Below are 27,385 nucleotides of genomic sequence, written 5' to 3'. Positions count from 1 at the left end.
TGTTGCCTCGAACTGCAAGGGGAGCATCCCTCAGCTGGAATGGGAACCGAGCCACCAACCCTTAACAAATAACTTGGTGAATATCAACAGCAGTTGCACACAGTTGATACAAAAAGTAGTTACTATTACAAAAAAAAAGTAGAATTAAGCTTCATCTAAGTCGTTGCATTCTTTGAAAGTTAGACAGAATGCCCCTCTGACAGCATGTTTTGTTTAATACGGGGTTTTTCCAGACACTGTTCATTCTTCAGGGATGATAACATCTTGTGTGAAGTATTATCTGTGCTGAATATATGTCTCTCCTTCTGTAATCACCTCTGTTTGCAGTATTTCTTCTCTCAAATGCAAGGTCAAGTAGAGAGGTGAAGCCAGCTCCAAATTACGGAGAGTTTTGACTGTTGCAAAGTTTCATAATAACATTAAATTTAGACCTTGGAAAGTAACAGAATACGCATAAGATTTCTGGGAGAATTTACGCATATACATGTAAGTGGGAAATATCTTCTGTCCCCAGCTTTTGTCTCGCTGCACACAATTGATGGAGATCTCTCCCGCATGTTGCCCAGACCTGATAAAGGATGCTTGCTTCCTAAAACTCCAAAAGTAGTCTTAGAGAATTTTATATGCCAGTATTTTTGGTATCACAGTGAAACATCATATTTTCTTTTGAGAGGAGACATTGACTTTATTCTACACAGGGTGTTGGGTGGAAGGATTTTCCATGAAACACTAACACACCCAATAAAAATCACAAATGGTTTTTTTAATGCAAACTGAGTGTTTACAATCCCACCTAGTTAATACAATTGTTATATCTACCGAATACATATTCATTAAGTTACACAATTCTGAAAAACTGCTTATTTTGCTCTTTCAGAGCATTAATTAGGATAAAGATGACCTTAAAATTAGCCCTATATCATCACAAATTCTTCCTCTCTGACACACCTTTTCTGTGAGGAGAAAGAGATTCTCAACCTTGAACCGATTAACTACTGAGTTTATTACTTTCTCACATCTCAGTGCCTTCCTCCCTTAACAAGTGTCTGCAGATATCAGGGTGCCCTGATGGGATGTCAGCTTATAACAGAAACCTGTTAGATAAACAAGACATTGGATATCTTTGTTGCTCTTTCAGCTCAGGAGATATTCTTTCAGCCCCTCTTGGAAAACAACTTCAGAAAGAAACCCTTTGCCAATGTGTGAGATTTCCCGCCTCATATCTCTCGTATCTCTCTGGTCAGTCACAGCGTGGGTTCTGTGGGCACTTCATCGCTTGTGGTCATGCTGGCCTATGCCAACCAGAGCTTGTATCTTCTGCAGTAATGAACACACAAAAAGTGAAAAAGTGTAGTTGTTTAGATCTCCAAGCTGTGCGGTGGTGGTTGATCTGCCGGAGGGAGTGGATGCCATCTAGAGCGACTTTGACATACTTGAGAGGTGGGCCTGTGACAACCTACTAAAATTCAACAAGGCCAAGTGCAAGGTCCTGCTCCTGGGTCAGGGCAATCCCAAGCACAGATACAGGCTGGATGGAAAATAGATTGAGAGCAGCCCTGAAGAGAAGGACTTGGGGGTGCTGACGGATGAAATGCCCAGCATGAGCAGGCAATGTGGACTTGCAGCCCAGAAAGCCAAATGTATCCTGAGCTGCATTAAAAGAAGTGTGGCCAGCAGGTCGAGAGAGGTGATTCTGCCCCTCTGCTCTGTTGAGACCCCACCTGGAGTACTGCATCCACCTCTAGAGTCCTCAGCACAGGAAGGACATGGATCTGTTGGATTGAATCCAGAGCAAGGCCACAAAGATGCTCAGAGGGCTGGAGCACCTCACCTACGAGGACAGGCTGAGAGAGTTGAGCTTGTTCAGCCTGGAGAAGGCTCCCGGGAGACCTGATATCTTTCTAATACTTAAAGGGGGCCTACAGGAAAGCTGAGGAGGGACTCTATCGGGGAATACAGTGATAGGATGAGAGGTAATGGTTTTGACCTGAAAGAATGGAGATTTAGATTAGATATTAGGAAGAAATTTATTACTGCGATGGTAGTGAAAGACTGGAACAGGTTGTCCAGGGAAGTGGTGGATATCTATTCCTTTGAGATGTTCAAGGCCAGGTTGGATGGGGCTTTGAGCAACCTGATCTAGTGGAAGGTGTTTCTGCCCATAGCAGGAGTGCTGGAACTAGATGTATTTTAAGGTCCTTTCCAACCCAAACAATTCTATGATTCTATAGCTCTGAAATGTTGAATTGCTGCCAGCTGGACAGCAGTTTGTGAATGACCTCCATGTAATGCCCACGGTGGCTGTGTTAAGAGTGTGGTTAAAACTGAACTGAGGCTACTAAGTGGCTTTTAATTCCAGATGTCTTGGTCTCAATTTTGCCTTGCAAGAGGCCATTTTTCTCCATGCTGAGTAGATTGTGGTTCGTATCTCAAAATGGTTAGGTATTCGTCACATATAAGCAGAGCTAGAAGGTTATTCAGCAGCATGTTCAACAGCAAGGAAGATTTTGAATACAGTAGTAGGTTGTGAGAAGTGGTAGGTAAGGTTCTGCAGCACGATGTCTTGTCAAACTAGACTATTCTTGGCTTGTCAGTTTGACTGGGACAGTTCAGGTTGTCTCTCAAGTGAATCAGTTAAGCTGTAACCAGGATACTTAAAAATTAAGATGAGAGAGAGCTGGAGCTATCCCGTATTGAAAGTGGGGACATTGTTGGCCTTTTGTACTTGGGGCACTGCAGATGCCACCTGTGGGAAAACCAGTTCCCTCAGACTGATGAAGTCAGGCTCTTGACAGAGGAACATCTGTGTTGCATTCTGTCTCTGCATCTGATTTGTGATAAATGTACCTTCAGGATGGTGCAGTACCCACACCAGAATGGACAGTACAATTTCCGTCTTTAAAAAATGATACAGAACAGGCATGTAAAGAACAGAGCAAAAATAAAATGCTGAAACATTTTTTTCAAAGAATATAGGCTCTGTAAAAGAAAGGTGGGATTAAAGGCGCCTATATAACATGTCTTGAAGAAATTCTACTATTCTTTTGTCCTTCCTAAAGCAGAATCCACCCTTTAAAAAGATATATCACAGAATTAAATTTGCAGAAGTGGGATAAACAAGACCTTGCTCTGACTCCTCTCCAGAAGAAGATCCTTTCCCTTTCCCATCTCTTGTCATGTTTGCCTTTAGGTTCCAGTCTAGGTTCTGCAAGTTAGGGCTCATGCTTGTAAAATGCCATTCATGCTGTTACTGTTACAGTGATGATCTTACTCAGGTTGTATTTGCCCACCTGAAGGAACTGAAGATTACTGAGGGTCAGAAGGGGAAGGCTCTGGAACAGACCTCTGCATGGAAGCAAAATACCTACACAGGTAATCAGGTTTGATCAGCATGTGTGAAATTATAAAAATTTGTGTTGAATATCAACCTACAGGGGAAATGAACTTGATGGCAATGAGATCCCCTTGTCCTCCTTTTTTTTTTTTTGCAGTGAGTTGATGGTGGCCAACACCTGCTTATACCTCCTAAAGTGCTGGAAGCAGAATAAAATCTGATCTTTTCAGTGATGTTTTTTGACTTTTGTCCTCTGTCAAGGGCATGTCATTAAAGGGGGGATGAACAAACTCCATTTGCTTGTGCTAAGCACTCTGGACCTGGTGGAAAAAAGCACTTCAACAACCTTTGTACTCCTGCTGATTTCAATTTCAGGCATGCCTTATATTTAATCTTGCTAAAATGTGTTGGTAGGTTACTGTCTGACATGATCCAGCTCTAAAAGTACTGCCTTAATATCAGTCTTTCATAAACTGGGCTGCTTGTAAGAATGGTAACATTCATGTCCTCTGTGAGTTCGCAGACCAAGTTATTTTGGTTGTCCCCATTCTTCTCTTTTTGCTAGTTATTGAATCGTAGGAAGTGGCTGTAATTTGAAACGTAGTCATACAGTTAAGTGGAAGAAAATAAGAGGCTGAGAGGTAGGTACTTTGCATAATGTTAACTCCCCTCAATTGAAAGGTTAAAATATAAAAGAATCAGGCCTCTTGAGAGTGAAGAAAATGCTGAAGGATAAAAGTTTTATCTGCGGAATATAATATTACATAAATAGCAATAATTTGAAGTTCATATGTGATTAAATATATATAGAATTGGAACAGAGTTCAAAAGAGCAACAAGGAAGACTTTCTGGCTGCTGCTGTACTATCAAGGCTTCTCCTAGGAGAAGTTTTGTAAAAGAAGGCCAAAATAAAATCCAAATATATATCACTCTTCAGTGTCCAAACAGAGAACAAGGGCAGCCTTCTTTCTTTGTCCAGCGATGAAACACTTGAACTGAATACTGATTTTTGTGTCTAAATTCATGAAATTAAGGTACGCTGTTAACACATAAGAAGACAAACACTGTGCTACATTCATCATTGTGCTGCTTTCCTCTGTTTGTGCAGCTCTTCTGAAGCTGATATGGTTTACCTTACCTTATTGGTGGTGTCAGACACCAGGCACGCCAGAAGGCTGGGATGCCATCCAGAGGAACTCAGACAAGCTGGAGAAGTGGGCCCATGTGAACATTGTGAGGTTCAACAAGACTAAGTGCAAAGTCCCACACCTGGGTTGGGGCAATCCCAAGTACAAATACAGGCTGGGGGATAATGTAGTTGAAAACAACCCTGAAGAGAAGGACTGGGTGGTACTGATGGATGAAAAGCTGGACATGAGTCGGCAAAGTGCACTTGCAACTTGGAAGGCTAACCGTGTGCTGGGCTGCATCAAAAGAAGCATGGCCAGCAGGTCAAGGGAGGTGATTCTGCCCCTCTACTCTGCTCTGGTAAGACCCCATCTGGAGTACTGCATCCAGCTCTGGAGCCCTCAGCAGAGGAAAGACATAAACCTGTTAGAGAGGGTCCAGAAGAGGGCCACAAAATGATCTGAGTGGTGGAGCACCTCTGCTATGAGGACAGGCTGAGAGAGTTGGGGTTGTTCAGCCTGGAGAAGAGAAGGCTGCAGGGAGACTGTGTAGCAGCCTTCCAGTACTTAAAGGGGGCTACAAGAAAGATGGGGAGGGACATTTTAGCAGGGTTGTTGCCACAGGAAGAGGAGTAATGTTTTTAAACTAAAAGAGGATAGATTTAGACCGGATGTAAGGAAGAATTTTTTTACTGTAAGGGTAGTGAAACACTGGAACATGTCGCCCACGGAGGCAGTGGAGGCCCTATCCCTGGAAATATTAAAGGTCAAGTTGGACGGGGTTCTGAGCAGCCTAGTCTAGTCAAAGATGTCCCTGCTCCTTCAGGGGAGTTGGACGAGATGGCCTGTAAATCTTCCTTCCAACCTGAAACATTTTATAATTTTATGAAGCTGAGCTGGATGTAATCCAGAGCAGCATTTGCCGCAATGACCTTACTAACAATGTGAGGTGCTTGGGATGGGCATGATGGGGATGACAGAGCATGTCACATGGCCCAGTGCAGGCTGGTGAGTGATCCCTGTCCCCAGAAGCGGGATAATTTCTTCAATGAGATGGTGGACCCAGGCTTCCCTCCTGCGAGCCTCAGCAACCTGGCCAGGAGACTCAGACTGCCCCAGTATTTGCGTGTTAATCATGCAGCTCACTCCTTTGGAGTCTGACTCTCCCTCTTCTGCAGCAGAAACATTCAAGGTCAGGTTGGGTCTCTGAGCAACCTGATTGAGTTAAAGACGTCCCTGCTCCTTCAGGGGTTTGGACTAGATGACCTGCGAAGGTACCTTCTAACCCAAAGCATTCTATGATTCTGTGACTCTACCTCCTGCAAAGGAAATGCTCTTAAAACCTTCATTTTCTCCAATACATTACAGGCTGTGTTCCTGCATGTCATACCATATTCACATCCACAAGGATGGTTCAGTTTTGCCAACGACCTTAATTATGGCAGAGTGCCATTGCCAAAATGGCATTAGAGTTAAAAAACAGGGAGAAATTTAGGCTACTTAAGCAGTTTAGAAATGGTTATGGAGGTTCCGTCTGTTCTTGCTTGTAGTAATAAAATACCTTACTAACATTTAAATGACCTAATATAAAAATATCTTGGAAGAATTAGCATAGTATATTGTAACAAGATGCCTATCACCATTTCCTGGAACAGATGGAGCAGATGTTTTATATTGCTCTAGTGAAACTAGCAGTTAGGTTTATACTCCTCATGGCTTACAGGGACATTTTAACAAATATATTGCATTGCTGGTCATGCATGACAGAAAACCTTTAGTGTAGAGAACTTTGCTGGAGAAAGGAGGGTAGAAAACATCCGTTTTGTAAGTGGTATTGAATCAAAATTACCATAAGTGAAATTACCAATTAGAGAAGTCTCCTTCTTGGCTCTTGATGAGTCTGGACTGGTGGGATCAGCTGTGTGTTGCACTGACTACAAAGAGTCCCTAAATAAAGGATCTGCCGGGCTGAGAAGTGCTGGTGGTGCGGTTTACTTTGATGAGAAGTTCATCCTGGCTTCTAAGTGTTGCTAATACAGCTGAAGAAGTATGATTGGTTAAATATAAACAGAAACTTCTTAAAATCTGCCACTTAGTAGCATAGAGGCATAATATATATTCCAATATAATTCCTGTAAACTACCTTTGGGGAATATGCTGCTGTTCAAGATGGATTTATGCTTTTCCTCTACAAACATACCTGCCATAGAAAAGTTCTGCTTCATTTCTTTCCTTTTCTCCTTCAACTGGCTCTGCTTCTTGTGACATCAGTGTTAGAAACCCTGAAGGGCCTGTGTGATAGGAACAGAAGCGAGCATGTTATTAATATGTTTGACTAAGCATGGCAAAAAAAGGGTGATCAATGCTGCTGGTTGCTGGATGATGAAGGAGTCTGCTTCCTAAAGCACTACCAGTTCCAGGCTTTCTTCTGCCTCAGCAGATGCTGACAGAATCTAAATAAATATTGTGAAGCCATCTTCTCGACCCAATAAATAATGTAGTCCTTGCAGGGCCCTGTCAGTTTCCCTTTCACTGTCACCTAGGGGCTGGGTTACAACTGTGTTTATGCTCTATCCTATCTTTTCTTCCGTTGACAAGAAGACTTTCAAAGAAAGCACTCAAAATGTCTCTACGCATTAGCACAATTTTTGGCTGGTCATACTGAGAAGTGAAGACAAAGAAAGCCAACACTGGACAACACGTTTTAGATATATGTTGTCATCTACAAGTCAGTGGACTGTAAAGGATAGTTGAGATATTGCACCTGAAAACCAGTGCAGAATGTCTGGCCCTGCCCTTGGCAGCATACCGCTGATGTGCCTTGAGTCTTTCCCAGGTGAGAGCTTGCTAGCCAAAATGACCTAGAAAGCTTTGTCTGGTCTTGCTGGCCAAGAGAGGCCCTTGCCCACAGAGCACTAACCCCACTGTGTCTAGAGTAGCGATCTCCGTCAGTGGCATTCGCAGGGGTTTGCAGGCTTCTGCCCTTGGGGTCCCACACTTGGTTCTGCCTTCTGCATTGGAACTGAAGCTCGTGCACTCTGGTCTAAGTCTCTAGCTTCGTCAGCCTTTGGGAAAAGGTGGAAAATTTGTTACCTCAGCTAAGAAAAGCTGTGTCCTGCCCTTGCTGGTGCCTGCCACTGCAGCCTTATGGGCGGAAAAAGACCCTGCAGGAAGCCAAATTCATAACTTCTCAGACCAGGATAGAGCCAGATGTTGATGACACCTGGGCTTGACTCTTTTATGGGTAGTCACTAAAGCATTGCTTAAGATTTATGGGTGTGCTAGCTGCCTTGCATTTGGGCTAAGCAGAGGAAAATGAGATATTCCCCTGTCATTGAAAAAGCAGACCTTACTTCCTGAACAATGGGTGATCACATCAGGATCTGTGGGGGAGAGGAGGCTGCATTCCCGTGATACCGGGATAATATCTCAAGAGATTCCCAGCTCCTGTCCTTATGTCTGCTTGCCAGCTCCTCTCCCTTCTTCTTTTGAAAAACGTTTTGTATTAACTATTTTCTAACACTGTTCCATATCTAAATTTGCCTTTCTCTTCCATTTGGTATTGTGAAAGAAAAACGGCTTTTGGCCAGAAATATTCATGTGTTTTAATGTTATTTCCTTTTATATTACCCACTAGGTGGCAGTAAAATGCTGTTATAGCGATTGAAAAAAATTTAAGTTATGTGTTCTCCACGTGCCTGAAATTTCCTAAAATCTGAGGTTCTACTACCAGAGGAGATTTTTTTTTTCCTCCTAAACTACCAAGTCCACAGGTGTAGGAAATGCAAGATGAAATCTGTGTTCAGTACCCATAAACAACCCAGTTCCTGTGAATTTGTTACAACAATAAAGTTAATCAACCTAGTATAATTTTTCAGTAAGACATTTTCTCAGTTGTACCTCTGAGAGGGAAGATGATGGATATACTGGTGTAGTCTCTTAAAAAAAGAGGGCAAAATAAGAAAAAAACAACCATAAAACTTGTGATGAAAGAGGTAGAAATTTGTAAGAGAAGATAAGTTTTAACCTGGTCACTATGGAGTACAGAATCAGCATTGTATTTTTGTTTGTGCTTTCTTTTTTTTTTGCTAGCTATGCACATTTTTCTGGCAGTTTAAATAGCAGTCCAGAAAACTATCATCTCTACTTAAACTAAGCTGAATGAAGAGCACAGGCCCTCATTCTTCTTTGCTGCTTCAGAAATCTCTGTGGTCTGTTAAGAATTGCTGTAAATAAATGAAGGCTTTACCATTTTTTTTTATGATGACATCCTCATCCGTTCCAATTCAGTTTTGCCTACATTTTAGAGATTTAACCATTTTAGCTTGTCTGCTTGGTCTAGTGCAAAGACCTAGACGTTTCCTTGCAAAGCAAAACTTTTTTAGTGATTGGAAGTGAAATAAAGCTAATATTTGTATCCCCCAGGCTGTAGGCATATATCTCGAATGCCCTTCAGTTAGCTCCTGTAGTCTAATTTAGCATATAAACTGTATTCATTGTGAACTGTACATTAATTTTGGTCAATAGTAACATAACAGCTGTTTTAAGTCAAAGCACCTTCTCTGCCTTGGATCACCAGATTTCCAAGGGGCCTTGGGAAGCCATGCCTCTGTGCAAGAGCCTGTGTCTGGTCTACAACATCTAAACTTGAATTCGAGGATAGTTGCTCTCCTGTAATTACAGGGGAAAAAAAGCCCATCCTTTATAGCTAGGAGTTTTATTTATTATTGTGTGCTTACTTTTTCTTGAGAAAGGCATCTTAGAAGTTCAGGAAGCTCTGCAAATTTATAAACACTTAAGAGAAAGAGCAGGGATTTAAAGATACTATAGTTATTCAAGATAATACACTTAAAGTTTCCTACCTATGTGCAAAACCTTTATATCTTTGTACCCTCCAGTCTCATTCACCATTACAGAAGCCAAATAAGGAGGAAAAGGTTTAGAAGATACTAATACTTGCTACAGTTGAGTGCAGCTAATTTTCTTGTGCCTGCTGCTCTGGAAGTCTAAAAAAAAGCATGATATGCAATTTACGCACGGAAATCACAATGCAAGAGTAAAAGATGAAATACTATGCCTGTTTTCTTCATTTTGGAGTCTAAAGTGATAAAAAATGGGCATGGGTTGGTTCATGCCATTGAGTAATCTGAAAATAACATAGCGGTTCTGCACGTGTGTAGTCTCTGTTAATGCTGAGGGCTGATCCCTGTGTGGTTTGAGGCAGCAAAGCCTGTGCCTGGACGTGGGGACAGGTATGTCTGAACCTGTCTGGAGTTCCATCTTGTCAAAATTCATGTCAGCTCTGCCGTTCACTGGGTAGGAGGTGCTGCTAAATAATTCCCCCTATTTTTAGGAAGATTTTAGAACTTCCCAAGATTTTGAAGATGATAAGTATTGTTGTGATAATTGAAATAAGGTCTTGACCTGCTGCACAGCTGGCTGTTACATGGAATTATTCCTCAGGCCTACGCTTTGAAATAGTTGTTATGAAAAGCTGTCTGAGTGAGCTGAAGTTCCCATTTAAGAAAGCTGAAAACACTGGACAGTTTGTGGGGCAGAGTTCCTCTCCTAGACCTGGGTGTTGATATCCGAGATAAAATTACTGCCAGATATTATTTTTAATGGAAATTAAACAACCAACCCTAAAAAAAAGCAGCCACAAAAGAAAAGTCACATTCCATATCTTGTGGTCATCGTGTAGGAGAGCAGACTTTAAGGTCGTTTGCAACAGTTGCTGCCGTTTCACAGAGTGCTGATGTGATGTTTTTTGTCCTGGTGAGTCTGTAGCCACATTACCAACAGACTGGAGCCTCTTACTGTTTAGCCAAGAATAATTCATTTCTAAAATGCCTCATTAAATATGCCTGACATTATGTCTTTGGTGATTTCATTTTTACTACCCCTAAGGTCATTTTACTTACTGGAAAGCCACGGAGACAGCCAGAAACAGCTGTGGCAAGTTGGCATCGATACTGAACTGGCTTGGCTGCGCCATGGGCTTCGTGCTCTGTTCCTCCCCAGGCAGCTACAGTGTGCCTTGTGAATCACCCACTCTCTGTGCCTGGCACCCGGGCATGTTTGAACAGGTCACCGTGGGCAACTGTGGTTGATATTTATCAAATTATTTGTTAAAGGTTGGTGGGTCACTGTAATCCCCCACAGCTTCATGCTTCGGTGCATTCATGCTCCCATCTCGGTGCTCCTGTGTGCTTCTGATAAAGGCAAAAGACCAGCTGCAGGATTGTTACTATGGGAAGGAGGGAAAAAACTGTCACCACAACCCAGGGTGTGTCCTTCCTCATCAAGTGTTTTTTTTCTTTTGGAAAAATTACAAATAAAGAGCAAGCAGAAGGCTCCAAATGACAGAACATATAGCCTGGTCAGTAAATGTGCTAAATCCTTCTGCACCCACCCAAACAAAATGTGAGTCTGCCCTGCCTGTAGCCACAGGGCCAGGTTGTTTTTCAGAAGCTGAAAGATTTTGCCTTTAGTTTGAAAGTCTCTGGTGTGAACTCTGCTGTTGCTGATGGCAGTGCTCCTACAACTGGAGAGCATGGGCAGCAGTGATGTGCTTCTCAGCAGAGGAAGTCAGTGGAAAAAACCTGCCCCCTTCCCCCACCCCCAGTGGCACATAAAAGCTCCAAGCCTGGAATAAAGGAAATAACGAACTCCATGCCTTGAGCTTCTGTGTAGTGTTGTCCAGTCCAGAATCTAAAAGGCTGGGAGATGGAAAGTAGTAATAGTAACAGGCTTCGTGATCCTTGGACCTGTCTGGTTGCTCATATACATGTAGGGTTCACGTATGTGGGCTTCCATTGAGGCCCTGAATTATTGTTTGTTTTAAATGAAAGATGAGTTTTCATGTAATTGTGAGACTTTTGAAGGAGAGATAAAGGGAAAATAAGTAAGTATTGCGGTGATCCTGAAGAACTGTGCCCAGCCTTTGGCAGCTGAAGACAGGAGAGCCTGCAGGAGTCTCTTCCTTTTGCGATGGGTCAGATTGGGCAAGACTGGCTCTTGCGCAACGTGGCTGTAGGGGCAGAGTGTATGGGTGTCTGTGCTGCCGCTTGGCCTCTGCTGTGCCTGCAGGCCTGTCCTGCTCTGGGCTGGCTGAGGGACAGGCCAGCAGCTCCTTCGACCCTCCCTTCCCCAGCAGGCAACTGGTGCTGGGAGATGGAGTTCGGAGGCTGGTGGGAGAAAAGAGATTGCAGGCATCACTGGGAGGATTCTGGCCTTTCTCTGCTTCCACTCTGCCCAGTGAACCCTGTTGCCCTGGTCAAATACCTCAAAACAGCTGGGCCAGTCCTGGGTTTGCAGAAATGTTGTCTCTGAAAGGTTGACTCAAGTGCCTGGGGGAATTAGCATGGAATAAAGACTTAAGGACACTGAACTGAGTCTGGAAATCAAGGTGTGTCAAGAGACACAAATGTTACTAAAGTATTGTATGAAATGAATGTTAGTGGAAAAAATTGAAACATTAGTGAAGCATGTAGAGCTGGACACATTGTGATGTTTGTTAGGTTTTAAGCAGTTGGAAACTGCTCATTCAATTGCTTCTGCTTCTGTCCATTCTGCTTGAACTGTTCATTCAAGCTCTGCTCTGATTGTCCTAATGCGCTTGGGTTTGGGATCTAATGCAGCTGGATTTTTCTTTCTTTATCAGTGTTAAGTACTGAAACATTTATTATGTATGTGTCCCCCTGGCTTATGGAGGAAGATCTTTCTGTACTCTAAATTTTGCAGCAATGATACCAGTTAGTGCCTAGTGGTGTTTACCGTAGCCCCAGCGACATAAGTGATCCTGCCCAAGAGACAGTTACTCTGAAAAGAAACATTCTGTTTCACAACAGGAAAGTAGTGCCGCCTTACCTGTTTCACCTTTCAGTTTAAAAAATACTGTGAGTATTCACAATGCTGTGAATATTCACAATAATTTCACAATACTGTGAGTTTACACAATGCTCCATGAGCTCAAGTGGCTGCCTTTATGTACATGTACACACATAGACACATAACTGTGCCTGTGAGAAAGCTAAAATCAATTATTTTTCTTCAACTGAAGGTTTTAAATCTTCAGTGGAGAATACTCCATTAATACCAACATACTTCATAACATCTGTTTTAAGAGACAAAGACATTTTTAATCCCCAGTCTTGCTTCACATGAATAGATACAGATCTACCTGCCAAATAAAGCATTAGTACCTTGAATTATAATGGCATGTTTTTGGGTGTCACTGTGTGGTTTTTTTCTGATTTCTTGTCTGGAATTCTTTATCTTTGCTGTCTTATCTGTCTGATGCCCTCTGGAAACAATTTTTCCTTTACACCACCTCATAAACTTCTGCATACACTAGACTGAAGTTTCTGGGCCATTTCTCACATTTTGTAATGAATTTTATGATTGAATTCTTTTACAGATAGCACCTCATACATGCAAAGCAGTGCCTAAGATCCTGGAGGATTTTTTAGTGATTGTATGTGTAAAGCTCTAAGAATTTGTGATGTATTCTGAAAAGCTAAGTTGCTACTGAAACTTGCATGTTTATGTTTTTTGAAGCATTGCATGAACAATCTGAAAAAGGATAAGAATAAGATAGGAATAAGGCTGTTAGCATAAAAATAAGTAAATTTAGAAAGAACCAAGTATGTTTGCATAGTTAAACTTTAATTTGGAGTAACCACAACAATTTGGAATAACGACCAGATCTGTTGGCTAGCAGTTGGATATTATTCGAGGAACTCTGTCACTGGCATCAATTTAATTAATGTCTCAGGCTTTAGATAAGTAGCCAGAACACTAAGATTATTAACCTAGAACCGCAAGGGGAAGAGTCATTACGGTTATGCGGGTTTAAATTTTCATCACTGGGCAACCCATATGAATGGTAAAAAAAAAATGAAGGTTTTGTTAACCCTTCTTAACAGACAGCTCTATCACGTACTGTTTGTCAGGAGTGGTTGAAGTTGAGGGAGAGAGGTAGAGGCCTCCTTCCTATGGAAGCAGATCCTCGACTCTGCAGGTGAGCTCCAGAAGGGAGCCTGAGTTTGCAAGAGAAATGCAGCCTGGATGCAGGAAAGGCTGGTGAGAGGAAAGGGTATTTAGGGCATTAAAGGACTGGAAGCAACCCATAATTCCAAGCAGCTCAATAAAAAAAGGAGTGCTAGTAGAGAAAGAATCGTTAAGAGGAGGGAGACTGCCACTGTAAGCAGCATGAGTGGCTTGTCGAAGCCACTAAATAGGGAATTCCTGGGAGAACAAGCCATGTTTGGTGTCATTCAGAAGGTCAAGCATGGCCTCGTTTGCACTATTAGGGGTGGAGGGAATTTTAGTCATTGCAGCTGCGGTGTACTCAGATTCTGACAACTTTCAGTGGTGGAGCAGTAACACCCACACACCCTCACAACCTCCCTTCAGATCTAAAGGACCTCCCTCCCCACTGAACTAAAGGACCAGAGAAAGGAAAAATGGCAATTTGACACCAGTCTTCAAAAAGGATTTTGGAAATACATGTGTGGCTTTTGTCAAGAGAACTCTTGTCTGAGAGAAATCCACTGCTGTTCATCTCAAGCACCAACACGCATGTGGATTAGCTTGATTTGGTTGGTACAATGTGTTCAGATTTTCCAAAAGCTTTTGACAAGCCCCTTGGTCGGAAGATCCTAATGAAACAAAACTGCAGCAGGATGAAAGGGAAGATCCCCCTGGAACTGATCTGAGGGGTAGGAATAGACAATCAGATATTTCAGTGAGAAACAGCAAATGGAATCCCACAGGGATCTGGACTAACATCTGTGATGTCTGGCATATTCATAAGCGGTCTGGAAAATGTGCTAAATAGTAACGTGCTGGGTGTTTCTTTAACTGCTTTATTCAAGATAGGAAAAATGAAAATACACTTTTAAAAATGTGGAGGAGTCTCACTATACCAAGTGACATTGCAGTAAAATGGTAACCTGCATTTGGTGCCAATAAGCACAAAATAATGCACATGGGAAAAAATAATCCTGACTGTACGATGCTGAAGGTAGGCTTTAAACTACCTCTTATCACTCAAGGAAGACAGCTTACAGTGGCTGTCAATAATTCAAAGAAATGTGGGCTGATGGCAGAGCAATGCTCAAAAAAGCAAATAGATTGTCAGAAATTGCTAGGGAAGACACCGAAAACAAAATAATCATTTTGTTGTGCATTCACCTCTTGATTACTGCATGCCATTCTGGTCTCCCTGTCTAAAAAAAGGTATAGCAGAGCCCTAAAAGAGACAGAGAAACTTGACAAGTGTTTTCAGAAATAGAGAACAGCTTCTGAATTGAGATTGATTAAATAGACTCTTTAGACGGGAACAAAGAAACAGAAAATCATGTGATACTGGTGTTTAAAATCATGAGTGGCATGGAGAAAATAAGTAGCAAATGATTATTTGCAATTCTCCTAGAACAAGAACAAGGGACATCAGGTGGAATTACTGGGTAGTGGCTTAAGCAAACAACAGCAAGGAGCTTGGTCCTTGTGGTATGTGATTAAACTGGAACCACAGTATCGGCTGGGTGTCAAGAGGTTAGACAGGCTCAAAACTGATCAGATGAATTAATGAGAAAAAAATCCTGTCAGGGGCTATTAGGCAGCAAAATGACACTCTTGCCTGAGGAACTGCCTGTGTGGCAGGCTGCTGGATGTGGAGAGGGGAGAGTGAAGAAAATGCCTGCACAGTTACCCCTTTTTAAAAACTGTTTCCCTTGGTATCTGCTGCTGGCTCCTCTCAGCGGTGGAGTACTGCACTAAACGGTCTTTTAATCTGATCTGATATAATTCTTCTGCATAATGTTTTTGTGAGGAATCAGTCTGGGGAAAGGGCTCATAAAATACCACAGGATCCCTAGGCTTGATTTCTACTTAAGGAATTTAGACCTAGCCTGGATGTCTGCTTGGAGTCTCAGAAGAGAAAATATAGGTCACATTGATCCAACCACCTAAGGAGAACCCTGAGGACTACTGCAATAAGGCAAAGAGACACCTGTGCCTTTGGCTATTGAATTCTGTTCCTTCTGGGAAGTAAAATGAATACCAGTGTTGTACCTTGCGCGTTATCCCATAGTGGATCTTAGCGGGATGAAGAGAGTCACTTGGGTAAAGTGTGTTGAGCAACGTGATACATGGCTTTCCTTATCTTGTAATTCAATGTTTTGTAGTTCTCTGAGGAGATACCGCTCCACCTTTTGTATTGTACGATTTATTGTTTTAACTTCTTTCTGGGCTTGTGTATAACATGAACGTGTAGGAACAAGCCAATACACTGTCATTGGGTAGACAATGCCACTTAAAAATAGTGACAAAATTACTCTGTAGCTAAAAGTACAACAATCATGAGAACTGTATTTTGATATGAGAATAAAGTCGAGCTGGAGGGAGTTAAATTGAATGTCTGTTTCTTCAGGGAGGGTAAATTTAATCAGGTACTCAAAATCAAATTAAGGTGGAAATCAGTTTCGAAAAATACAAGAATTACGATCTGGCTAATGACCTGAGGTAATACCGGCAAGAAATTCGCTTTTACATTGTAACATGAAAAATCGTTTCTCTAAGAAGGAGCTGTTTGCAGCTTGTGATTGCTCAGGGTAGTTCAGAGTTCGGTGTTTCCTTGAGAGAACAATAACAACGCGCTGGCTTTGCACAGTTCACTTCCTCTTCATGAGAATGATACCAACAGTTATTATACTGTGATTGAGGCTGTCAGTATTTCTATTGTAGTGTTATTTTCTAACTTGGCTGCTAAACTGGGAATGTTTTCCCAGCCCATCCTGAGGCAGCCTCTGCTGCTAGTGGCCCATGACTGATCCAGAAGTGTCATATCTTCTGCAGAAACAGACTCTCTTCTGTCATGGGTCCTTGTGAGAAACGTCTCTACATCTAGGAATAGAAAATGGATCTCACATTCGGCTGCAACCTTACTGCAGAGGGATTTGGATTTTAATGTACAAGTTATTCCACTTAACATAGGTGAGTAGAGGGGCTTTTTTCAGTGTGGTTGGAAGGGTCAGGTTCTTCCCCTGCCAATTTCCTTCCTGTACAAAGAGAAGACTTTGAAGTAACTGTGGCTTAAAGGTACTTGCTACAGCTGTCATCCTTGAAGGTGTTCTCTTCTGGCATGAATTTGTCTCTCTTATTAATGGAGATTTTGGAGACGGTGGCCAGAAGAAGATGCAGCCATGATTCAGTAGGAAGGGGAAAAGCACTGCTCTGATACTACCTGGAATTGCATTTAACTTAAACCAGCACACTGCCTTTATCTTCTGTGACCTTTACCCATCAGGAGTTATTAGCTAATTGAATTCAGAAGGTAACTCCCTAACTGTTTTCAAACTAAATTAACTTGCTTCAAGGGACCAACTTATGTTTGTATTTCCACAGAGATAATGAGTTTAGGCTTCAACTGAAACCTTGCCAGATAATGAGGAAAAAAATAAATCAATGACCTCACTCTTATCTGGTCTTAACAGGCAGGCTTTCCTTTGCTGAAAGTGACCCTGAAATGGTCTGGATTGGTTTACTCAGATACCAAACTCTGTGTCCTGCTAAGCAGAGCCATCCTGGGGAACACTTTGCTCTGCGAGAAGATCTAATCTGAACATCAGCAAAGGTGCAAGTATTTGAAATGCAGCTTTTCTTAGAATCAAAACGAATGCTTCTGAGAAATGCAAATCAACATTAAGATAAAGAGTTAAGGAGGAAATTAGCTTCAATACTAATTAGAGGGTAAAAAAACCCATTCTCACACTTGTGCCTGGGACTAAACAATCTCCATAGACATGTACTTCTCTGATTCTCCATAGACATATGCTTCCCTGATTATTTAATTATCTGGAATTGTTAAATAAGAAATGCTTTTCAGCTGCTAAAGAGACATCACTGCCTGTTGAGAACTAGTATAGCTGTGTGGATGGAGATTTTTCCCTTGGTACTTTTATTAATGGAAGAAGTAGACAGCTCAGCAATATGCTTCTCCAGTGGTGTGTACCTCCTTACTCTACATGGATCGCTCAAATGAAGTCTTAAATCTTCAGGTAATAGATGTGATTAAGAACAGAATACATGAGGCAACCTATTCAAGTACATAGAGTTAAGTGGCAGGGTTTTTTAACTACTGGTAAAAAATCCATAAAACCTACTCTTAAACCCCAAATAACAAGATTGAAATTTTATAGTAGCAATAGCAGTAGTACTTGCAGCAACAATTTTGGTCCAATAAGAAATGTGACATTTTAGGGAGAAATGGCATATTTTATTAAATCAGTTGGTATAGGTTTTATAGTAGTATTGGTGCTTTTAATGTTGAACTTTATAGGAAAAAGTGCCCCTAGGCAAAACTCATAACTTTCTGCTAAAAGACAGGTAAATACTGATATCCCACCCAGAGGAGACTTCTTCAGTACCTTCAGGTGACTGACTAATAAAATTGGAACTGCTTCAAGAAGGGACATCCGTATCCAAGTGTAGGCAGTTTGCAGACATAAAATTGGGAACAGTGGTTGATGTTCCAGATGGTTGTGCTGCCATTTAGAGGGACTTCAACAGACTGGAGAAATGAGCTGACAGGAATCTCATGAAATTCAGCAATGAGAAAGGCCAAGTCCTGCCCCTGGGGAGTAATAACCTCGGGCACCAGTACGTGTTGACTGGAGAGAAGGTCTAGCAGTAAAGGACCTAGGGGTGCTTGTGAATGCCAAGTTGAACATGAGCCAGCAAAGTGCCCATGTGGCAAAGAAGGCCAATGATATCATGGGCTGCATTAGACAAAGTAGTGCTAGTGATTTGAGGAAGATGATCCTTCCTCTCTGCTCAGAACTAGTGAGACCACACCTGGATTTCTTAGTCCAGCTGTGGGCTCCACAGTTCAACAGAAACACAGTTGAGAGTTAAACGAAAGGCTGTGAAGATGATTAAGAGGATGGAGCACCTGACACACGGAGAGAGGCTGAGAGAGCTTGGAATGCTCAGCCTTGAGAAGACAAGACTCAAGGTGGACCTCATCAATGTGTCCAAAAACCTGATGTGGACATAAGCAAAATGGATCCAAACTCTTCCCTTTGATGCCCAGTGACAGGATGAGAGGCACAAACTGGAATACAGGAAATTCCATTTAAGCATAATAATGACTTTTATTTTTATTATTTTTTACTGTGAGAGTGATCCAGCACTGGTACAGGCTTTCCGGAGAGGTTGTAGAGTCTCCATCATTGGAGATACTCAAAACCTGACTGGACACAGCCCTGAGCAACTGTCTATTGCTGACCCTACTCTGAGCACAGGATTAGACTAGATGATCTGCCTTCCACCTTCGACCAATCTATGATTTTGTGAACCCAGAATACATTTTTAATCAGTGGATAGGACCTTCTAGTGGGAACAGAGCCCGGGTGTTGTTTAGATGACTCTGAAGACGGATTCTCTTTATTGAACCAAACTGGGCTCCTGGAGATCCTTAGCTCTTTGCCCTTTACCTGAAACAAAGAAAGCTCCATGCAGCTTTCAGACACCGCTCCTCCTGGGGACTGGCCATGATTTCAGATTTATCAACCAACCACGAAAAATTTGCCTTTGGCCATAAGTGTCTTGCATTCAGAGTGATCTTCATTTGTGGCAGAGTTTTGTGAATACTAATGCCAACTCTCCATATCTTCTTAATCATAGAATTATAGAATTATTTAGATTGGAAAATATTTAAGATCACTGAGTCCAACTGTAAACCTAACATTGCCAAGTCCATCACTAAACCATGTCCCTGAGCACCACATCTACCTGTCTTTTAAATGCCTCCGGGGATGGTGACTCAATCACTCCCGTAGGCAGCATGTTCCAGTGCTTGACAACTCTTCTACTGTCAAAATTTTTCCTAACATCCAGCCTAAATCTTCCCTAGTGCAACATGAAGCCATTTCCTCTTGTCCTGTCACTAGTTACATGAGAAAAGAGATTGACACCCACCTCAGTACAACTTCCTTTCAGGAAGTTGTGGAGAGCAATAATGTCTCCCTTGAGCATCATTTTTTTCCAGATTAAACAGCGCCAGTTCCCTCAACCCCTCCTCATACAACTTGTACTCCAGATGTCACAAGGGACACAGCTAACCTTTTCCAGCATCTGTTAATCAGTGCTTATTAGGGAATATTCATTTTTAGCCAATGTAAAATCCAATGACTGTCTCTTGGTAGTGCATCACCTGTGTGATCACCCTTTGTCCTGGGCATACTCAGCTTCTGGTTTCCATCTAATCTCATCACAGACAACTTCGGTGTGTTTTTTTGGGGGTTGTTTTTGGTTTTGTTGTTGTTTCCCCCCAAAGCAAATATCTGCGTGTACTGATCTGTAAGTGCAGAAACGCCTGAGTCAGTGATTGTCACATTTGCCACAGACGGGGATTTGTTACAGTAGTGTGAGCACCATGTCTCACTTCACCTTGCTTGGGTGCAGTGCTGTACTGGCATCGCTGCATATTTTTTTTCAGAGCTGATAGGTGGTGTGTTGGCTTGGATGTGCTGACTCAGCAGTTCTGGCACTGTGTTCTGGGGTGCTGGCAGTGTGGCCAAAAGGATAAATGGACCTATTACGAAGGTGGTTGTATCTAGGCATAAAATCAATTCATTCTAGCAACATCATGGGATAAAGTAAAATGGACAGAACACTCTCATAAAATAAATCCAAGATGGAAATTAAAAGCATGACTCTAAGACAAAAGCTGAAAACATTCTATGTAATGAATTTTATTTTCCAAGTATTTGCAGTGGAAATTTTTCTTTCAAAATGGACATATTTTTAAAAATCTTGTGATTAAAGAAATTAAATTTAAATGCCAGCTGCCCTACTTAAAATCTTTTTATCTTTTTCTGTTTTGTTTCTGTAGCAATTAAGATTATCTTAAGACAAGTGTAAGATTAAAACAGTAGGCTTTTTTAAAAGCTATGTTTGGTCATTATCTCCAAGTGGTTGCCACAGCTTCTAAGAGAAAACTTGAAGACCTTTACGTAGTCAGAGTGCTGTAGGAGTGTGAGAATTGAGGCTTGAACTTTAGGGGAATTGTAGGAGATTGTTCTGCCAAGAAAAGTGAAGACCTGAGTCCCTGCATCTGGTGGAGATGCAGAGACCACACAGAATGCAACATGCTAATATATACTAAAAAAAAAAAAAAATTAAACCCATATTAATGGTGAAGAAGTTCATAAGAAAGTGGCTGTTATTTGAGTCTAAATTTAACTAAATAGATAATTTTATTGCAGAGTCAAAGCTGATCTGATCAACTGGATAACAGCTGATCCACGCCAGAAGTGGAATGTTTATCTAATATGTGAACCACAACCACAACTCCAATCATAAAACTTAGTTTTAAGTTGTTTTGTGATAACCAAACCCTTCCCTTCCCTTCCCTTCCCTTCCCTTCCCTTCCCTTCCCTTCCCTTCCCTTCCCTTCCCTTCCCTTCCCTTCCCTTCCCTTCCCTTCCCTTCCCTTCCCTTCCCTTCCCTTCCCTTCCCTTCCCTTCCCTTCCCTTCCCTTCCCTTCCCTTCCCTTCCCTTCCCTTCCCTTCCCTTCCCTTCCCTTCCCTTCCCTTCCCTTCCCTTCCCTTCCCTTCCCCTTCCCTTCCCTTCCCTCTGTTGCCCTCCCTGTACAGTCCACACAACAAGCAGGGCTTCATCAACTATCAGCAATTACAGATGGTGATTCCCCATTCTCAGGACAGTTAAAAACACGGGAGCGATTTCCTGTGTTATTTGAGGAGATTTTCCTTCCTGCATGAAGCTTACATGAACTCACAGAAGTGCACACTTAGGCCCCAAACACAATATCTGGTCCCTTTCTCATTTCAGGTCCTAAAGCTAAAAAAGATTGAATTATCCCCAATGATAAGACCGAATATCAAAACATATGAAAAAGGAAAGTCTGGATTCCTGTGGCTTTGGACTTTGTGTCTGGGTCCTCTGCAGCCTTCCAACGTGTGGGTGCTCAGTGTAGCTTTTCCCATACTTGGGATATTCATAGCCGCTTGCTTTCCCTCTCTTGCATGCAATCTGGTTTCTAAAGAGGTGGGAGTTTATTCGACAGCCTTTCCCTCCCAGGCAGCATTAATGAGGTCTTTCTCCCCCTACCCACACCTTATTTTCCTGAAAGTGTAGGAACTTAATGACTTTAAGACTTCTTGCCTGTCTTATTAGATCAAAATTGGCCAGGCCTTACAAAAGGTTAAGGAAGAGATGCTCAAACAAATGACAAACAGGCACAGATGCAGACACCAAGATCCATATTTTCTTAAGAAATTTTAGCATTTTAACTTTGAAATGAGATCCAAAGTCAAGTGAAGGAACGTCTGGAAAGAAAGAATGCTTTTCTGCTTATGTGGTTCTTCAGACCTTCAGGGCAGGTCAGTGGCTGAAGATGTCTGGCTGCTGATGTCAAGGTCTCTTCTCCCATCCTTGATCAGTCTGGGCAAGTATGAATATCATCCTGCACCCAATGAACTGCTGACCCGTGGCAGATCTTCATGGGTTTCCTCTCTCATATGCAGTCTTTGCTGACCCTCCCTTGCTTTACATTTCCTGTCAGTCTTAAGTTTAATGTCTGTCAGAGTACCCACTCCAAGCTGAAGGAAGAAGTCATTAACGTGTCAATGTTGAAAAAAATGTTTCTCTAATCTAGTCCTTTAACAAAATATTCAGAGTTTTTCTTTCCTTAGCACCTTGCTTGCAATCATCATTCTTTCTACCCCTTCCAGCTCCTACATATCAAAATCCTGAATAGATGAAACCACTTGTGAAAGAGTTGGTGCTCAGATACCTAGGTGAAAAAGACTTCCATAACTGCTGCTGGCATCAAACTTCTTCCCTTGGAGGCTTGAAATTGGGCCATCCTTTATTCTTCCTCTTCCAGTTACTGAGTTTCCTAGTGCAGGTGTTCTGCACTAGTGTTCATCACTATTGTGATGGGAATAACTCACCACTTGCAACCATGTGCCAGAGCTATCATCACTTACTGCTTGTCTAGATGGACTCTATATTCTTTTAGCCACAGTAGTGTCTTATCAGTAGTCCCTGATGAGTCTTTCGAAGTACCTTCATTACTGCTCCTAAAATATGGGCAAACCTTGGCTCCCTCTTGTTCTTGCCTCACAGTGTTGCCCAGCTGCTGAGGCTGTGAGGAGGAAAAAGTGCAGTATGTCTCCCAGAAAACCACTGGCTGAAGTGGCAGCCCCAAAGTCAGAGCAGTCTTTTGTCCCAGCAGGGGTTTCCTTCTCTATAACTTTAAATAACTGTAGCTTGAAAGTTTATCTGAGGGTACAGAGGGATGTGCATTCTGGAAACAGCTGTGCTCATGCAGGTTGTTTCTGCGGTGTGGGAAACCACAGAGCTTGGACTCCAAGTTTTCATTTTGCTTAAAAATAATTGAAATGAAATGATAGTGTTAAAATATTTTCTCTAGACTTCTTCCTCTTGTGGGGGAAATTATAAAATATGTTTTAAATTCTAAACCAGAAATTATATTTCTTTTCAGAATTACCGGAAGATGTGATTTGGACTTGTCTGATCCCAAAGTCAAGCTTTTTTGTATGGTAATTCCTACCAGGTCCTTGTGCTATGTAAAGCAGAGACTGTTAGCTTGAAGGCAGCAGGCGATTACAGATGCTGTAATATTTAACTCCTAGCAATGTTGTTGAAAGAAAAGAAGAGATAGTCTTACAGGTTGTTAGACTTTAAATGGTTTAGTGTATCATCAAAATGGCATCACAGCAGCTACTTACGACTTACTAAAGATGGAAAACACCAATTTAATGTGGAGTCATTAGTCATAATTATGTTCAAATTCTGCTTTAATAATGTTGTCCATATTTGCAATACTGTAAATGTGAAAATGAATTTGGCTGAAAGAGTGCCAGTGTGATGCAGCATATAATTTTGTTTTTGTTTATGCTGTACTCCACGTAATTACTGTAATTATGCATATTAGCTGTTCTGTGTAATGGCACCAGAAGGTAGATAATTTTGTCAATAACTGGCTGTAGCAGCTTATATACATTTTGCACCATCCACAGAAGTGCTCTAAAGATCATTTAATACTGCTGATTTGCCTGTAATAGGTTAGAAATTATTGCTGCTGTTTCCAGGAAGTCTATCTGGAAAAGATGTCTTCCAGAAAAAAATCAGGTGTTAAAAAAATCAGAACTTCGTGTCTGAGAAAACCAAGAGAAAAAAAAAAAGGCACACATTTTTGAAGAGGGTAAAATCTGTAATTAGCCGATAGGGCTACTGTCAGTATAATATGACAAGGAGCTGCAGCGGCTTTGAAATCCTTAGAAGTGTATTTCAGTTTAGATTATACTTTGTGCAAGAAATTGCAAATATGCTCAATGCTATTTGCTTCTTTTTCAGCAGAACAAGTTTAGATCAAGATACTTTAATGAACTGACATGAAAACTTAATTTTAAAAGGAGCCTACTCAGAAATACGTTTCTAATAGAGAAAACAAATGGGGAGGGAATGCAGGAGGGAAAGCTGTAGTCGGGCAGGGGGTGATATGCTACCTGCCTAAACTCAGAGGGTCGAAGGAAAGGTATTGAGATGGTTCCTTGAAAAATTCAGGATAAACACTTAAAAGTTGTCTTTCCCAATGAATTAGATAACTATTAGTAGTCGTATTACATTTTTTGGAGATCTTTTCTGAAAGTGTTCTGTGCACAGCAACGAGAGCCATAGTGCCAGGGCCAGGCCTCCTGCAGCTCTGGCTCTGTGAGGCCACCCAGTTGCAATGGGTGAGCCTTAGCACCAAAAAAACCTGATGTGGTGGGTCCTGGGGTGCAAGCCCTGCCTCTCTGTTTGAGGCGAGAGTTTCTGTGTGGTGCTCTGCAGATGCTGTTATCTGGAAGATCCTGGTGCATGGATCCATTCTTGCAGCAAGCTGCTGGCAATAGCCATTTTCACAGCTGCGTTGGTATCCCCTCAGCATGATGGAAATTGCACAAGGCCTTTTTTCTGCTGTAAGAAACATGGGTGGATGAGTAGTGACTCATTCATCAGAAAAATCTGGAAACTATTCACTGTAAGCAAATGAGGAGTTTTCCGGAGAGATGAGCTGGGCACAGAGTATAAAGCTGTTGTGATTTGCTTCTGGATGTTATGCTCCACGTACTCGTCAAATTAAGACTCAGATCTGTGGGAAGGGATGCTTGAGTGGCACTGCTGGTTAGATGCATTAAAAATGCCCTCAGCCCTGGTGAAGCAGGAATGCTGCTGCTAGATAAGAGCAGTTTCTCTGAGAGTGTCTGCTCCTGCTTTATGTCTCCTTGGGTTGAATGGATTCACTCTGAAGTACAAGCTGCATGAAGAATTTCAATGTCATTTTCAGCTCTGCTTCAACAGGCATAGTTTGGCAGGGCTGATTTAAGATACACTGTCTGCGTGGCACACACTGTTATTTATCATGTATTGATCTGGCAATAATAACCCATGCTTTCCTGAGATGTAATGCTTGTGACTCCCTTCTTGTTTAGTAAAACTGACCTGCCACTTGCAATTCATTCATAATGCAGCAGTACACCTTATTGTGGGTTTGAGTTAGCACATTCCTCCTGCTCTGCTTTTTTTTTTTAGTCCAAATCATACTAGTTACATATAGGTCTGAAAGGGGCTAACGTTGGTTGTATACAAGATCCTCTCCTTGATCTCCCTTTGATGGGACTCTGCACTCACATGCTATGTGTTATTCTGGGTTTTGCCATCATGCTAGAAGTCAGAAAATAATTATAATTTCGCTAGGGCGCCTCTGGCAAAAGGTCATTTGTTCCCCTCTGATACTTGGTTAAAATAATTTCCACTCTTAATAGCAGACACAGATAAACATATTTTTCCCTGAGTGATTTGAAATGATTGTTGCTTTGTTGACTGATGTGTTTTTCAGTCAACCCACTCCTACTGTGTTGACTTTGTAGAATATTTAAGTTAATAACATTTTGTTTTGTCTTTGTTGGTTACATCGAATGTATTCATGCTCTTCAGATAAAATTGTTATTGCTTTGGTTAGTATCTAAAACAGAAGGTTGTAGAAGCTGCATGTCATTGTTTATCAGCACATAGTCCCAGGAAAGAAAGCTGTCATAATTTAAAACTCAAGGCAGTCTCTCCTTAATAAACAAGGTCAAAAAGTGCAGTCGAATGACAGAACATTGTTGAGAAAAGATAAAATTAATCCTAAAATTCAGAAATTAATCAGGTGGTGCTATTTATCTGTAGACTAGTCAGCTAGGGAAAGTAGCTGGACAATGACTGTGAGAATGCTAAAGGACAGAATTTGAGCTTTACAACTTAATAAGCTGTCTATCTATTTCCAGTCTAATTAGAAATTGTAATAAGAAGTCAATTTGGTTCTTGTTTTTTTTTTTTTTTCCTTTTCAATCACATTGACACCTAACAGAATCTTAGTTCAAATCCAAGTTTCAAAGCCATACTCTCAGAAGCAATGAAGCCAGGCCCTGTGTCGGTCTGTCCCTTCCTAATGGGTTACCAGCTCTTGCCTTCGCAGGGATTTAAGCATGTGTTTACTACAAGCTGGGGTACAGTCCAGTTCCTTTTGTAGTTTGCGAATGTAGGGTTTAGATTTAGTCTTCAGCGGGCAGAATTTTTTCAGGCATCCTTTTTCCAGGATGAGTGACACCTGTGGTTGGTTGTGTTCTGGGATGGAAGCTGTAGTTCTCCATGGCATTCTGGGGTCACTGTTTCGGCTAGGGCCGTTGATGTTCAGATGTGCCTGAGGTCTGAAAATCTTATTTCCCCAGTAAATTTTCTAGCTAAAGAGCCTCTGCACTGCTTTTTTTTTCTGATGGCATTGTTCGTAAATTTTACTAGCTGCTGCTCTGCTATTAATGCTCTTGTTCTGAGAGCATCTTGGCCCCAGTTTTTAACCTGTACTTTCATCCCTGAGGTAATTTTTATCATTCCTATAGAAGTGTATAGCAAAAAGGAGGCCACATAGATGGAAGCATAGCCTTACCCTGTGCTGCACTTCCCTGGGTGATATTGGGTGATGCTTCCCAGAAAGTTGAGCAATCCAAGAGTACTTGAAGAGTTTAGAAATACAGCTTTGCTCTGTTTTTCAGGACATTTCAGATGAAAGTCTGTCTTGCTTTGATGCATGAGACTTTAGTGGTACTGCTTGCCTCAACATAATTCTCCAGCATAAAATCAATGTGATATTAAAACTTGTGTAGCAGAAAGTCTAAATGTCATTCATTTTCTTGCAGGGACATGACAGTCTATTGACTTCTTAAAAATAGTGAGTTATTTGCACTGCTTGGAGTATGAAAAAAAAAGGAAAAAAGGGATCCGAATATCAAATTATAGCCAGTATTCCTGTCTAATGTAAGCAAAGGCATACTGTGTGAGACCAGGGATGACCTAAACAGGTATCATGACTTTTGTCCAGAAGAAGATACTTCAGCGAGAGAGAAAGATCAGAGAAAGTACACATCAGATGTATTTCCCTGTATACTCTCCCAGATGCTAAGGATTTGTGGAGCAGGGTCTTTCTCACTGCAAGTCTGCCCAAGCCTGTGGGTAGGTTTGGTATCCTCAAGCCAAAAGTCTCTCTGGACCTGCTGCAGAATAAGCCCTAAATTGAGAGGAGCACATAAGCCTCTTGTGTGTCGAGGGCTAACACAGAGACCTCTCCTGCCTGTGGAGGGAAGTTCTCCAGCTACATGAGAAATGCTGGTCTTAGCTTGACTGGAGGAGCCATTGGAGCTGCAAGACAGAGAAGATCAGATGTTAAATGCTATAAGCCATGCTGCAGAGGAGCGATTGTTCTGGTGGTCATCCCCCACAATGAAGTGCATGGTCTGCACTGGCACTGACCTGACCCAGATCAACAGTGTCACCACAGGCTGAAAT

General features: G+C 41.7%; 1 long non-coding RNA gene across 1 annotated transcript in view; it reads left to right on the top strand.

The window, feature by feature from the left end:
- The first annotated feature begins 16,305 nt into the window (after nt 1–16,305).
- Nucleotides 16,306–27,385, top strand: part of LOC128853688 (uncharacterized) — a 39,971-nt gene continuing 28,891 nt past the window's right edge. The window contains exon 1 of the long non-coding RNA XR_008452360.1: nt 16,306–16,462. This is a non-coding gene — a long non-coding RNA (uncharacterized LOC128853688). The remainder of the gene's footprint in view (nt 16,463–27,385) is intronic.

This window comes from Cuculus canorus, chromosome 1 (genome assembly GCF_017976375.1).
Source record: "Cuculus canorus isolate bCucCan1 chromosome 1, bCucCan1.pri, whole genome shotgun sequence".
Classification (NCBI taxonomy): domain Eukaryota; kingdom Metazoa; phylum Chordata; class Aves; order Cuculiformes; family Cuculidae; genus Cuculus; species Cuculus canorus.
Note: the sequence above shows the minus strand (reverse complement) of the source record. Positions and strands in the feature narration are given on the sequence as shown.